Below are 15862 nucleotides of genomic sequence, written 5' to 3' on the forward strand. Positions count from 1 at the left end.
CCTATTATCTATTAAATTATATATTCTAGGGAAGTGACTCTAGAAAGGGAAATAGGTACAAGATTTTCCACAGTTACTTCCCTTACATGTAATTACATTACGATTGGGGTTGGGTTGGGTTGGGTTAGGGTTAGTTTCAGGGTCGGGGTTAGGGTTGGGGTTAGCCTCGTTCACACATCATGCGTCCATGGAAACAAGCCTCGTTCACACATCATGCGTCCATACAAACAAGCCTCGTTCACTCGTCATGCGTCCACACAAACAAGCCTCGGTTACCCATCATGCGTCCATACAAACAAGCCTCGTTCACACATCATGCGTCCATACATACACGCCTCGTTCACACATCATGCGTCCACACAAACAAGCCTCGTTCACCCGTCATGCGTCCATACAAACAAGCCTCGTTCACCCGTCATGCGTCTATACAAACAAGCCTCGTTCACCCGTCATGCGTCCATACAAACAAACCTCGTTCACCCGTCATGCGTCCATACAAACAAGCCTCGTTCACCCGTCATGCGTCCATACAAACAAGCCTCGTTCACCCGTCATGCGTCCATACAAACAAGCCTCGTTCACTCGTCATGCGTCCATACAAACAAGCCTCGTTCACCCGTCATGCGTCCATACAAACAAGCCTCGTTCACCCGTCATGCGTCCATACAAACAATCCTCGTTCACCCGTCATGCGTCCATACAAACAATCCTCGTTCACCCGTCATGCGTCCATACAAACAAGTCTCGTTCACCCGTCATGCGTCCATACAAACAAGCCTCGTTCACACGTCATGCGTCTATACAAACGAGCCTCGTTCACACATGCGTCCATACAAACAAGCCTCGTTAACACATCATGCGTCCATACAAACAAGCCTCGTTCACCCGTCATGCGTCCATACAAACAAGCCTCGTTCACCCGTCATGCGTCCATACAAACAAGCCTCGTTCACCCGTCATGCGTCCATACAAACAAGCCTTGTTCACCCGTCATGCGTCCATTCAAACAAGCCTCGTTCACACGTCATGCGTCCATACAAACAAGCCTCGTTTACACGTCATGCGTCCATACAAAAAAGCCTCGTTCACACATCATGCTTCCATACAAAAAGCCTCGTTCACACATCATGCTTCCATACAAACAAGCCTCGTTCACACATCATGCGTCTATACAAACAAGCCTCGTTCACCGTCATGCGTCTATACAAACAAGCCTCGTTCACCGTCATGCGTCTATACAAACAAGCCTCGTTCACACATGCGTCTATACAAACAAGCCTCGTTCACCCGTCATGCGTCCATACAAACAATCCTCGTTCACCCGTCATGCGTCCATAGAAACAATCCTCGTTCACCCGTAATGCGTCCATACAAACAAGCCTCGTTCACCCGTCATGTGTCTATACAAACAAGCCTCGTTCACACATGCGTCAATACAAACAAGCCTCGTTCACACATCATGCGTCCATACAAACAAGCCTCGTTCACACATCATTCGTCCATACAAATATGCTTCGTTCACATCATGCGTCCATACAAACAAGCCTCGTTCACACATCATTCGTCCATACAAACAAGCTTCGTTCACACATCATCGTCCATACAAACAAGCTCGTTCACAAATCATGCGTCATACACACAAGCCTCGTTCACACATGCGTCCATACATGATTTTCATACATTCAGGGCTTTTAATTCAGGGACAGGTAATTCAGGGGCACGTAATTCATGGGATGGTAATTCAGGGGCAGGTATTAACATGTAATTGAGGAAGTACTTCAGGGGCATGTAATTCAGGGGCATGTAATTCAGGGTTAGTGAGTGTGTAACTATTCATTTCTATTTGTGTCTGTGTGTGTGCATGCAGTACGTATAACTGTTCTAATTTCTGTGTTTGACGCGTGTTGAGTGTGAATATGTATCTGTATTTTTATTGTGTTTGTATGTGAGTGTGTGGTCCTGAGTAGTTTTTTCAGTGTTTGTTTAGGATATATATATATATATATAATATATCATATAATTAATTAATAATAGTAGATACTAATTTAAAGTATATCTATTCACACCAATGCCTAGTTCGAGACCTGGTATAATATTTTATAATATATTATAATATTTTTACAAATATGCGTGGTCACTATATGGCTCACTCTAGCACCAGTTAATCAAGGTTTCAAACACATACGTTCATGAAATCATTTGTTTTCATAAAATTTGCTTAGTTCAGAATTATAACGTCGATGTAATCAATTGCACAGCGATCGTATGGTAAAATATCATGAGTGGATTTCATCCAGATATTCTGAGGAGACAAGTGGAGTAAGTAATATTACATTAATTCATAATAGCGATTGTATAATCTGTAAGTTATTTATTTGTGTGTGAGCTCATCGTACTTTATGGGATGTATTTTGTGGTTGACCGATAACTGGTGCAGTGAGCATATAGTGACCATCTTATATTTATGTTATATAATATATTCTATTGTCCAGGTTTAGCATGCCACTTGGTGTAGTAGATATACTATTAAATTAGTATCTAATTCTCTCACCCATTATTAATTATAATTATGCTGTATTTCTAAATCTGTATTTGTTTGTGATTTGGCGCGTGTAGTTGCATTTAATTATACGTGTAATCTGAGTATTTATCGTTATGTAATCTCGTGTGATTGAGTGGATTTCATGATAGTTTGTAGTCAAGTGGATTTTTTTGTAGTAATATTATTTAATTCATTATGATTGTATAATATGTATTTTTTATTTGTGTCCGTATGTGAGTATGTGATTTCATATGTATTTTTATGTTAATTTTGGATTATGTGTAGTAGATATATAATCTTATATTTATTTATATATATATATATATATATATATATGTTTAGGAGATATATATATATACATATATATATATATATATATATATGGATGGCCATAATGGGACATCCGACTCACTAGAGAGAGCAGTTAAACTCCAAAAAATCGTAAAAGTGTGTCATATCTGAATAATATAATTGAGAGTTACTCCCCTCGCATATTATAATTTAACGAAAGTAATTAAATTACATTTACGGAAAGTAACTCTGGAAGATGTTATCTAGTTATCTCCCTTCCGAGAGTTAATTTCCTAAAATATAATTTTATTATTGTTAAAATATAATATTCAAGGGAAGTAACTGTTAGAAGATACTGTGTAGTTATCTCCCTTAAGTATGTAGTTATCGTAATATACACTTTGTCGCTCTTAGACTCTTTCAGTTAATTCACTGTGACCATGGTGGAGCACCGCCTTTAGTGAAGCAAATCAACCACAGGAATTATTATTTGTAAGCCTATTACTTAATGTATAGGTCTCTTTTGCAGAACCGATAAGTTACTGCGTTTTCATTTCTGTGTGTGTTTGTGCGTATGTGAGTGTGTGAGAGTTTGGATGTGTAATTGTGTCTTTTTCGTTGCTATATGTGTGTGTGTGTTTGTGCGTGTGTAGGTATGTAACTGTTTTCATTTCAGTGTTTGTGTATGTGTGAATGATTTTATTTCTGTGTGTAAGTGTGTGTGAGCCTCTTTGTGTTTTTATTCGTTTGTGTGTGTGCGACAATTACAGCTACAACAAACACTTTAAGCATCTCTAAGATACCCACATTTGTATATCCCTAATTTCTAAATGAAAAGAAGTTCAATTTATTGCACCTTTAGCGACTTCAGATTTGCGAGTGTTAAGCACCCCGTATATACATACCTTGATCGGCCATAATTGGCCTCATTCGGAGATCTCTCGGGTGTGGAATATTTATGACTATAGAAGTTAACTTGTTACAGGTTTTGTTTTTGGCTCAACTTTTGTAGATTTTGGGAAGTCCATAGATGTTACTGGCTTTGCAGTCAAATCTAGTCAAGCAATTTGTCTCCTTGTTTGTTAAACCGTGTTGGAACTGGTGGATAAGAGTAGACAGTTTGGTCATTATCTTCGATTGACTGTAGTTGTTGATGCTTTTAACCGATACAGGTGTGTTTTACTCCCTGTATTTTAGCGGTTCGGCAAAAGAGAACAAGTTAGAATAAATACTAGGCTTACAAAGAATATGTGCTGCGGACGATGTGCTCGATTAAAGGCGGCGCTCCAGTATATATATATATATATATATATATATATATATATACACATACAGATATACGTATATATACCCACACACGCATATATATATAATCTAAAACAAAAATGAAACTTGATTATGTCCGAAGAGTAGTACTAGATAACATTATTACTTATTACTTATATTTGTGGGGTGTAGTGAAATGTAAATGATTAGCTGGTCAATATTTATTTGACGTGTGGGTGTTTGTGCGTGTGTGAGGACAGTCCACCCATACCCAAGATTGTTGCGTTGTCTTATGGGACCCAGCCGCGAAAGTTCCAGACCCCATTAATGAACTCATTTGCATATCAACAATTAGGGCTCACATTGAAGTTGTCCGGTTAACAAACAGTAGTGTCTGAATGGGAATTAGCTTGCTTACCTAACAATTACTTCCGAGTTCAGTCCCACTGAGTGGCACGTTAGGCAAATGTCTTCTACTAGCATATAGGCTCGAGGCGATAACTGTCTCGAGTCTATATGATATTACTTTTCCAAATCCACCACTCTCGCGTGGTTTTCTCAGCAGTAAATATAAACTAGATAGATATTTATATATATGTTTCTGTGTCCCCAAAACCGCTTGACAACTGATGCTGGTCTTTTTACACCCCAGTAACTTCGGGAAAAGACGACCAATAAATAATATTCTAGGCTGTCATAGAGTAAGTCCTAGTGTCGATTTGCTCTAGAAAAGCGTTAAAGGGTGTGTGTCACGTCTGAATTATATATTCTAGAGCTATTTCTCTCGCATATTATAATTTAATAAAAGTAAAATAATTATATGTAAGGAAAGTAACTCTGGAAGATGTTATCTAGTTATCTCCCTTCCGAGAGTTAATATCCTAAAATATTTTATTATTGTTAAAATATAATATTCAAGGGAAGTAACTGTAGAAGATACTCTGTAGTTATCTCCCTTAAGTATGTAGTTATCTCCCTTAAGTATGTAGTTATCGTAATATACACTTTGTCGCTCTTATACTCTTTCAGTTATTTCACTGTGACCATGGTGGAGCACCGCCTTTAGTCAAGCAAATCAACCCCAGCAATTATTCTTTGTATGCCTATTACTTAACGTATAGGTCTCTTTTGCAGAACCGATAAGTTACGGGGACGTAATGTTCGATGTACTGATTTAGTAGGTATTTATTTATTGTAAGAACTTCAATTATCATAAATTATGGGCTAGGAAAAATACTAGAAACTTTTTTGATAGACCTATTGGGGCTCCTTGTGTGTGTGGGACTGTTTTTATTTATGTGAGTATGGGTATTTTCATTTCAGTGGTTGTTTGTGTGTGTGTGAGAGTGTTTTTATTTCTGTGTGCGCGAGTGTGTGAGCGACTGAGTGTTTCTATTTGTTTGTGTGTGTGCGACACTTACAAATGCAACAAGCACTTTGACCATTTCTAAGATACCCACATTTGAGATCACTAACTACTAAATCAAAATAAGTTCAATTTATTGCACCTTTAGTGACTTCAGATGTTGCTCATATTTTTCCCATGTGTCGACAACGTATTAATTTCACAAGTGGATAAAAGAAATTCTCATACTGGCGTGGAGGGGGCTGATATTCTAACTGCGAGTGCAAAGCACCCAATGCCCCTTTACATTCTGAATAACTTGTATGTTTGTGCTAGTTAGGGTTAGGGTTTATGTGTGAGTGTGTAACTGTGTTTTCATTTCTGTGTGGGTGCTTATGTTTGTGTGTATGTGTGTTTGTGCGTATGTTAATGTGTTAGAGTTTGGATGTGTTACCGTATTTTCCATTTGTATTTGTGTGTCTGTGTTTGTGCATGTGTAGGTATGTAACTTTTCATTTCTGTGTTTGTCCGCGTGTTTGAGTGTGTGAATATGTATCTGTATTTTTATTTTTTGTGCGTATGTGAGTGTTTTTGTGAGAATTTTTTTTTCAGTGTTTGTGTGCGTGGGACTTTTTATATGTGTGTGTGTTGCTATTTTCATTTCAGTGTCTGTGTTTGTGTGAATGTTTTTATTTTTGTGTGTACGTGTGTGTGAGCGACTGTGTTTTTATTCGTTTGTTTGTGCGACGATTACAGCTACAGCAGACACTTTAAGCATCTCCAAGATACCCACATTTGCAGATCCCTAAGTTCTAAATGAAAAGAAGTTCAATTTATTGCACCTTTAGCGACTTCAGATTTGCGAGTGTTAAGCACCCAATGCCTCCCGTATCTACATACCTGGATTGGCCATAATTGGCCTCATTCGGATATCTCTCGGGTGTGGAATATTTATAACTATAGAAGTTAACTTGTTACAGGTTTTGTTTATGGCTTACCTTTTGTAGATTTTGGGAAGTTCATAGATGTTACTGGCTTTGCAGTGAAATCTAGTCAAGCAATTTGTCTCCTTTTTTGTTAAATCGTGTTGGAACTGGTGGATAAAAGTAGACAGTTTGGTCATTACCTTGCAATTCAGGGGCACGTAATTCAGATGCATGTAATTTAGGGGCAGGTACTTCAGGTGAAGGTAATTTAGGGGCATTTAATTCATGGGCAGGAGGTAATTGAGGGGCATGTAATTTAGGGCCAGTTGGGGGCAGGGTATTCAGGGGCAAATCAGGGGGTATTCAGGGACTCGGGGGTAGATACTTCAGGGGCATGTAATTCTGGGGCAGGTAATTCAGGGGCATGTAATTCAGTTGCATGTAATTCATGGGCAGGTAATTCAGGGGTATGTAATTCAGGAGCATGTTATTCAGGGGCATGTCATTCAGGGAAGGTAATTCAGGTGCAGGTAATTCAGGGTTAGGTAATTCAGCGGCATGTAATTGAGGTGCAGGTAATTCAGGGGTAGGTAATTCAGGGCCATGTAATTCGTGGGTGGGTAATTCAGAGGAATGTAATTCAGGGGCATGTAATTCAGGGGAAGGTAATCCAGGGGCAGGTAATTCAGGGGTAATTCAGGGGCAGGTAATCCAGGGGCATGTAATTCAGATGAAAGGTAATTCAGGGCATGTCATTCACGGGCAGGTAATTCAGGGGCTGGTAATTTAGGGATAGATAATTCAGAGGCATGTCATTCAGGGGCAGGTCATTCAGGGTCATGTAATTTAGGGGCAGGTAGTTCATGGCCATTTAATTCATGGGCAGGTAATTGGGGGGCAGGTAATTCATGGGCAGGTAATTGAGGGGCATGTCATTCAGGGGCAGGTAATTTAGGGGCAGGTAATTCAGGTGTATGTAATTCAGGTGCAGGTTATTCAGGGACTCAGGGTTAGATAATTCAGGGGCATGTAATTCAGGTGTATGTAATTCAGGGGCATGTAAATCAGTTGCATGTAATTCAGGGGCATGTAATTCAGGTGTATGTTATTCAGGGGCAGGTTATTCAGGTATAGGTTATTCAGGGGCAGGTAATCCAGGGGTAACTAATTAAGGGGCAGGTCATTCAGGGGCATGTAATTTAGGGGCAGGTAATTCACGGGCAGGTAATTCACGGGCATGTAATTCAGGTGTATGTAATTTATGGGAAGGTTATTCAGGGGTATGTAATTCAGGGGCATGTCATTGAGGGGCAGGTAATTCATGTGCGGGTAATTGAGGGGAAGGTAATCCAGGTGCAGGTGATTTAGAGTAATATCATTCATTGGCAGGTAATTCAGGGGCAGGTAATACAGAGCAATGTAATTTAGGGGAAGGTAATCCAGGGGGAGGTAATTTATAGGAATGTCATTCATGGGCAGGTAATTCAGGGGCATGTAATTGAGGTGCAGGTAATTGAGGGGCTCGTAATCCAGGTGTATGTAATTCAGGGGCATGTAATTCGTGGGTGGGTAATTCAGAGGAATGTAATTCGGGGGAAGGTAATCCAGGTGCAGGTAATTCAGGCGTAATTCAGGGACAGGTAATTTAGAGGAATGTCATTCATGGGCAGGTAATCCAGGGGCATGTAATTCAGGGGCAGGTAATCGAGGTGCATGTCATTCACGGGCAGGTAATTTAGGGATAGATAATTCAGAGGCATGAAATTCAGGGGCAGGTCATTCAGGTGCATGTAATTAAGAGGCAGGTAATTCAGGTGCTTGTAATTCAAGGGCACGTAATTCAGATGCATGTAATTTAGGGGCAGGTACTTCAGGGGAAGGTAATTTAGGGGCATTTAATTCATGGGCAGGTAATTCACGGGCAGGTAATTCAGGGGCATGTAATTCTGGGGCATTTAATTCAGGTGCATGTAATTCATGGGCATGTAATTCAGGGGCAGGTAATTCAGGGTTAGGTAATTCAGCGGCATGTAATTGAGGTGCAGGTAATTGGGGCATGTAATTCAGGTGTCTGTAATTCAGGTGTATGTAATTCAGGGGTAGGTAATTCAGGCGCATATAATTCAGTGGCATGTAATTCGTGGGTGGGTAATTCAGAGGAATGTAATTCAGGGGCATGTAATTCAGGGGAAGGTAATCCAGGGGCAGGTAATTCAGGGGTTATTCAGGGCCAGGTAACTTAGAGGAATGTCATTCATCTGCAGGTAATTTAGGGGCAGGTAATCCAGGGGCATGTAATTCAGATGAAAGGTAATTCAGGGGCATGTCATTCACGGGCAGGTAATTCAGGGGCTGGTAATTTAGGGATAGATAATTCAGAGGCATGTCATTCAGGGGCAGGTCATTCAGGGTCATGTAATTTAGGGGCAGGTACTTCAGGGGCATTTAATTCATGGGCAGGTAATTCATGGGCAGGTAATTGAGGGGCAGGTAATTCAGGTGTATGTAATTCAGGTGCAGGTTATTCAGGGACTCAGGGGTAGATAATTCAGGGGAGTGTAATTCAGGTGTATGTAATTCAGGGGCATGTAAATCAGTTGCATGTAATTCAGGGGCATGTAATTCAGGTGCATGTAATTCATGGGCAGGTAATTCAGGGGTATGCAATTCAGGGGCATGTCATTCAGGGAAGGTAATTCAGGGGCATGTAATTCAGGTGTATGTAATTCAGGGGCATGTCATTCACGGGTGGGTAATTTAGGGATAGGTAATTCAGGGGCACATCATTCAGAGTCAGATCATTCATGTGCATGTAATTAAGAGTCATGTAATTTAGGGGCAGGTAATTCAGGGGAAGGTAATTCAGGGGTAATTCAGGGACAGGTAATTTAGAGGAATGTCATTCATGGGCAGGTAATTCAGGGGCTTGTAATTCTGGGTTAGGTAATCCAGGGGCATGTAATTCAGGGGCAGGTAATCTAGGTGCAGGTAATTCAGGGTTATGTCAATCACGGGCAGGTAATTTAGGGATAGATAATTCAGGGGCAGGTCATTTAGGTGCATGTAATTGAGGGGCAGGTAATTGAAGGCCATGTAATTCAGGGGCAGTTAAATCAGGGGCATGTAATTCTGGGGAAGTTAATTCAGGTGTATGTTATTCAGGGGCAGGTTATTCAGGGGCAGTTAATCCAGGGGTATATCATTCACTGGCAGGTAATTCCGGGCAGGTAATTTAGGGATAGATAATTCGGGCATATCATTCAGGGTCAGATCATTCATGTGCATGTAATTAAGAGGCATGTAATTGAGGGGCAGGTAATTCAGGTGTTTGTAATTCAGGGGCAGGTAATTCAGATGCATGTAATTTAGAGGCAGGTAATTCAGGGGTATGTAATTCAGGGGCAGGTAATTCAGGGGCAGGTAATAATTCAGGGGCATGTAATTAGGGGATGTTCATCATGGCAGTAATTCAGGGCAGGTAATTGAGGGGCATGTATTTTAGGGGCAGGTAATTCACGGGCATGTAATTCAGGTGTATGTATTTTAGGGGCAGGTAATTCACGGGCATGTAATTCATGGGTAGGTAATTGAGGGGCAGGTAATTCACGGGCATGTAATTCAGGGACTCAGGGGCAGATAATTCAGGGGCATGTAATTCAGGAGCTGATAATTCAGGTGTATGTAATTCAGGGGCATTTATTCAGGTGCACTTCATTCAGGGGCAGGTAATTCAGGGGCATGTAATTCATGGGCGGGTAATTGAGGGGAAGGTAATCCAGGGGCAGGTGATTTAGAGGAATGTCATTCATTGGCAGGTAATTCAGGGGCAGGTAATTCAGAGGAAGGTAATAATGGGGTATTTAAGGACAGGTAATTTATAGGAATGTCATTCATGGGCAGGTAATTCAGGAGCTTGTAATTCAGGGGCAGGTAATTCAGGGGCATGTAATTCAGATGAAATGTAATTCAGGGGCAGGTATCTAGGTGCAGGTATTTCAGGGGTATGTCATTCACGGGCAGGTTAGGGGCAGGTTCGGGGAGGTATTTCAGGGGTATGTCATTCACGGGCAGGTAATTCAGGGGCAGATAATTTAGGGATAGATAATTCAGAGACATGTCATTCAGGGGCAGGTCATTCAGGTGCATGTAATTAAGAGACATGTAATTGAGGGGCAGGTAATTCAGGGTCATGTAATTCAGGTGTTTGTAATTCAGGGGCAGGTAATTCAGATGCATGTAATTTAGTGGCAGGTAATTCAGGGGCAGGTACTTCAGGGTTAAGTAATTAAGGGGCATGTCATTCAGAGCAAGGTAATTCAGACGCAGGTAATTGAGGGGCATGTAATTCAGGTGCAGGTAATTCAGGGGCATGTAATTAAGGGGCATGTAATTCAGCGGCATGTAATTGAGGAGCAGGTAATTGAGGGGCATGTAATTCAGATGTATGTAATTCAGGGGAAGGTAATTCAGGGGCATGTAATTCAAGGGCATGTAATTCGTGGGTGGGTAATTCAGAGCAATGTATTTCAGGGGCATGTAATTCAGGTGCAGGTAATTCAGGTGCATGTAATTCAGGGGCATATAATTGAGGTGCAGGTAATTGAGGGGCATGTAATTCAGGTGTATGTAATTCAGGGGTAGGTAATTCAGGGGCATGTAATTTAGGGGCATGTAATTCGTGGGTGGGTAATTCAGAGCAATATATTTCAGGGGAAGGTAATCCAGGGGCGGGTAATTCAGGGACAGGTAATTTAGAGGAATGTCATTCATAGGCAGGTAATTTAGGGGCAGGTTATCGAGGGGCATGTAATTCAGAGGAAAGGTGATTCAGGGGCATGTAATTCACGGGCAGGTAATCTAGGTGCAGGTAATTCAGAGGCATGTCATTCACGGGTAGGTAATTCAGGGGCCGGTAACTTAGGGATAGATTATTCAGAGGCATGTCATTCAGGGCAGGTCATTCAGGTGCATGTAAATAAGAGGCAGGTAATTCAGAGCCATGTATTTCAGGTGTTTGTAATTCAGGGGCAGGTAATTCAGATGCATGTAATTTAGGGGCAGGTACTTCAGGGGTATGTAATTCAGGGGCAGGTAATTGAGGGGAAGTTAATTCAGGTGTATGTTATTCAGGGGCAGGTAATTCATGGCCAGGTAATTCAGGGGCATGTAATTTTGGGGCAGGAAATTCACGGGCAGGTAATTCACGGGCATGTAATTCAGGGGCAGGTAATTCAGGTGCAGGTTATTCAGGGACTCAGGGGTAGATAATTCAGGGGCATGTAATTCAGGGTCAGGTAATTCAGGTGTATGTAATTCAGGGGCAGGTAAGGGGGTGTAATTCAGGGGCAGGTTAATCCGGGGCATGTAATTTGGGGCAAGTAATTTAGGGGCAGGTAATTCATGGGGGGTAATTGATGCGAAGGTAATCCAGGGGCAGGTGATTTAGAGGAATGTCATTCATTGGCAGGTAATTCAGGGGCACTTAATTTAGAGTGTAATTCAGGGGAAGGTAATCCAGGGGCAGGTAATTCAGGGGTAATTCAGGGAAAGGTAATTTATAGGAATGTCATTCATGGGCAGGTGATTGAGGGGCATGTCATTCAGGGACAGGTAATTCAGGGGCCCATAATTTAGGGGCAGGTAATTCAAAGGCACGTAATTCAGGTGTATGTAATTCAGGGGCAGGTAATTCAATTGCAGGTTATTCAGGGACATGTGACTCAGGGGCAGGTAATTCAGGTGTATGTAATTCAGGTGCATGTAATTCATGGGCAGGTAATTCAGGGGCATGTAATTCAGGGGAAGGTAATTTAGGGGCAGGAACTTCAGGGGCAGATTATTGAGTGTCAGGTTATTCAGGTATAGGTTATTCAGGGACAGGTAATCCAGGGGTATGTAATTAAGGGGCAGGTCATTCAGGGGCACGTAATTCATGGGCATAAAATTCAGGGGATGGTAATTCAGGGGGAGGTAATTCAGGGGCACGTAATTCAGGGGCATGTTATTCAGGTGCAGGTAATTGAGGGGCATTTAATTAAGGGGCATGTAATTCTGGGTTAGGTAATCCAGGGGCATGTAATTCTGGGTTAGGTAATCCAGGGGCATGTAATTGAGGGGCATGTAATTCAGGGGTAGGTAATTCAGGGGCATGTAATTCAGGGGCATGTAATTAATGGGTGGGTAATTCAGGGGAAGGTAATTCAGGGACAGGTAATTTAGAGGAATGTCATTCATGGGCAGGTAATTCAGGGGCATGTAATTCTGGGTTAGGTAATCCAGGGACATGTAATTCTGGGTCAGGTAATCCAGGGGCATGTAATTCAGGAGCATGTAATTCAGGGGCAGGTAATCTAGGTGCAGGTATTTCAGGGGCATGTCATTCTCGGGCAGGTAATTCATGGGCAGGTAATTTAGGGATAGATAATTCAGGGTCAGGTCATACAGGTGCATGTAATTAAGAGCCATGTGATTGAGGGGCAGATAATTCAGGGCCATGTAATTCAGGGGCAGGCAATTCAGATGCATGTAATTTAGGGGCAGGTAATTCAGGGGTATGTAATTTTGGGGCAGGTAATTCAGGTGTATCTTATTCTGGTGTATGTTATTCAGGGGCATGTAATTCAGGGGCATGACATTCACGGGCAGGTAATTCCGGGGCAGGTAATTTAGGGATAGATAATTGAGGGGCATATCATTCAGGGTCAGGTCATTCATGTGCATGTAATTAAGAGGCATTTAATTGAGGGGCATCTAATTCAGTTGTTTGTAATTCAGGGGCAGGTAATTCAGATGCATGTAATTTAGGGGAAGGTAATTCAGGGGTATGTAATTCAGGGGCAGGTAATTTAGAGGAATGTCATTCATTGGCAGATAATTCCGGGACATGTAATTCAGGGGCATGTAATTCAGGGGAAGGTAATTCAGGGGCAGGTAATTCAGGGGTATGTAATTCAGGGGTAGGTAATTCAGGGGCATGTAATTGAGGTGCATGTATGTAATTCAGGGGTAGGTAATTCAGGGGCATGTAATTCAGGGGCATGTAATTCAGGGGCATGTAATTCGTGGGTGGGTAATTCAGGGGAAGGTAATTCAGGGGCATGTCATTCAGGGGCATGTAATTCTGGGTCAGGTAATCCAGGGGCAGGTAATTCAGGGGCATGTAATTCAGATGAAAGGTAATTCAGGGGCATGTCATTCACGGGCAGGCAATTCAGGGGCTGGTAATTTAGGGATAGGTAATTCAGAGGCATGTCATTCAGGGGCAGGTCATTCAGGGTCATGTAATTTAGGGGCAGGTAATTCAGGGGCAGGTAATTCAGGGGCAGGTAATCTAGGTGCAGGTAATTCAGGGGCATGTCATTCCGGGGCAGGTAATTCAGGGGCATGTAATTTAGGGGCAGGTAATTCAGGTGTATGTAATTCAGGTGCAGGTTATTCAGGGACTCAGGGGTAGATAATTCAGGGGCATGTAATTCAGGTGTATGTAAATCAGGGGCATTTAAATCAGTTGCATGCAATTCAGGGGCATGTCATTCAGGGGCATGTCATTCTGGGAAGGTAATTCAGGGGCAGGTAATTCAGGGCTAGGTAATCCAGGGGCAGGTAATTCAGGGGCATGTAATTGAGGGGCATGTAATTCAGGTGTATGTAATTCAGGTGTATGTTATTCAGGGGCAGGTTATTCAGGTATAGGTTATTCAGGGGCAGGTAATCCAGATCTAACTAATTAAGGGGCATGTCATTCAGGGGCATGTAATTTAGGGGCAGGTAATTCACGGGCATGTAATTCAGGTGTATGTAATTTATGGGAAGGTAATTCAGGGGTATGTAATTCAGGGGCATGTCATTGAGGGGCAGGTAAATCGGGCATGTAATTCATGTGCGGGTAATTGAGGGGAAGGTAATCCAGGTGCAGGTGATTTAGAGTAATGTCATTCATTGGCAGGTAATTCAGGGGCAGGTAATACAGAGCAATGTAATTTAGGGGCAGGTAATCCAGGGGCATGTAATTCAGATGAAAGGTAATTCATGGGCATGTCATTCACGGGCAGTTAATTCAGGGGCTGGTAATTTAGGGATTGATAATTCAGAGGCATGTCATTCAGGGGCAGGTCATTCAGGGTCATGTAATTTAGGGGCAGGTAATTCAGGGGCATTTAGTTCATGGGCCGCTAATTGGGGGGCAGGTAATTCATGGGCAGGTAATTGAGGGGCATGTCATTCAGGGGCAGGTAATTCAGGGGCATGTTATTTAGGGGCAGGTAATTCAGGTGTATGTTATTCAGGTGCAGGTTATTCAGGGACTCAGGGGTAGATAATTCAGGGGCATGTAATTCAGGTGCATGTAATTCATGGGCAGGTAATTCAGGGGTATGCAATTCAGGGGCATGTCATTCAGGGGCATTTCATTCTGGGAAGGTAATTCAGGGGCAGGTAATTCAGGGCTAGGTAATCCAGGGGCAGGTAATTCAGGGGCATGTAATTGAGGGGCATGTAATTCAGGGGTAGGTTATTCAGGGGCAGGTAATCCAGGGCTAACTAATTAAGGGGCATGTCATTCAGGGGCATGTAATTTAGGGGCAGGTAATTCACGGGCAGGTAATTCACGTGCATGTAATTCAGGTGTATGTAATTTATGGGAAGGTAATTCAGGGGTATGTAATTCAGGGGCATGTCATTGAGGGGCAGGTAAATCGGGCATGTAATTCATGTGCGGGTAATTGAGGGGAAGGTAATCCAGGTGCAGGTGATTTAGAGTAATGTCATTCATTGGCAGGTAATTCAGGGGCAGGTAATACAGAGCAATGTAATTTAGGGGCAGGTAATCCAGGGGCATGTAATTCAGATGAAAGGTAATTCATGGGCATGTCATTCACGGGCAGTTAATTCTGGGGCTGGTAATTTAGGGATAGATAATTCAGAGGCATGTCATTCAGGGGCAGGTCATTCAGGGTCATGTAATTTAGGGGCAGGTACTTCAGGGGCAGGTAATTCAGGGGCATTTAGTTCATGGGCCGGTAATTGGGGGGCAGGTAATTCATGGGCAGGTAATTGAGGGGCATGTCATTCAGGGGCAGGTAATTCAGGGGCATGTAATTTAGGGGCAGGTAATTCAGGTGTATGTTATTCAGGTGCAGGTTATTCAGGGACTCAGGGGTAGATAATTCAGGGGCATGTAATTCAGGTGTATGTAATTCAGGGGCATGTAAATCAGTTGCATGTAATTCAGGGGCATGTAATTCAGGTGCATGTAATTCATGGGCAGGTAATTCAGGGGTATGCAATTCAGGGGCATGTCATTCAGGGGCATGTCATTCAGGGAAGGTAATTCAGGGCTAGGTAATCCAGGGGCAGGTAATTGAGGGGCATGTAATTGAGGGGCATGTAATTCAGGTGTATGTAATTCAGGTGTATGTTATTCAGGGGCAGGTCATTCAGGGGCAGGTAATCCAGGGGTAACTAATTAAGGGGCAGGTCATTCAGGGGCATGTA

At 42.3% G+C, this 15862-nt stretch overlaps 1 long non-coding RNA gene across 3 annotated transcripts; it reads left to right on the plus strand.

Annotated features, from left to right (window-relative positions):
* Positions 1 to 9018: 9018 nt before the first annotated feature.
* Positions 9019 to 13297, plus strand: LOC118761350. Of its 3 annotated transcripts, XR_004997308.1 has the most exons (5): positions 9019 to 9358; positions 10412 to 10930; positions 11081 to 11673; positions 12125 to 12670; positions 12716 to 13297. It is a non-coding gene; the product is annotated as an uncharacterized LOC118761350 (long non-coding RNA). The 3 variants fall into 3 exon arrangements; XR_004997307.1 differs by having other exon boundaries at positions 12125 to 13297; XR_004997309.1 differs by lacking the exons at positions 12125 to 12670; positions 12716 to 13297 and adding an exon at positions 11838 to 11849 and having other exon boundaries at positions 11081 to 11694.
* The last annotated feature ends 2565 nt before the right edge of the window (positions 13298 to 15862 follow it).

Source organism: Octopus sinensis, unplaced genomic scaffold (assembly GCF_006345805.1).
Source record: "Octopus sinensis unplaced genomic scaffold, ASM634580v1 Contig12528_ERROPOS68279+, whole genome shotgun sequence".
NCBI lineage: Eukaryota > Metazoa > Mollusca > Cephalopoda > Octopoda > Octopodidae > Octopus > Octopus sinensis.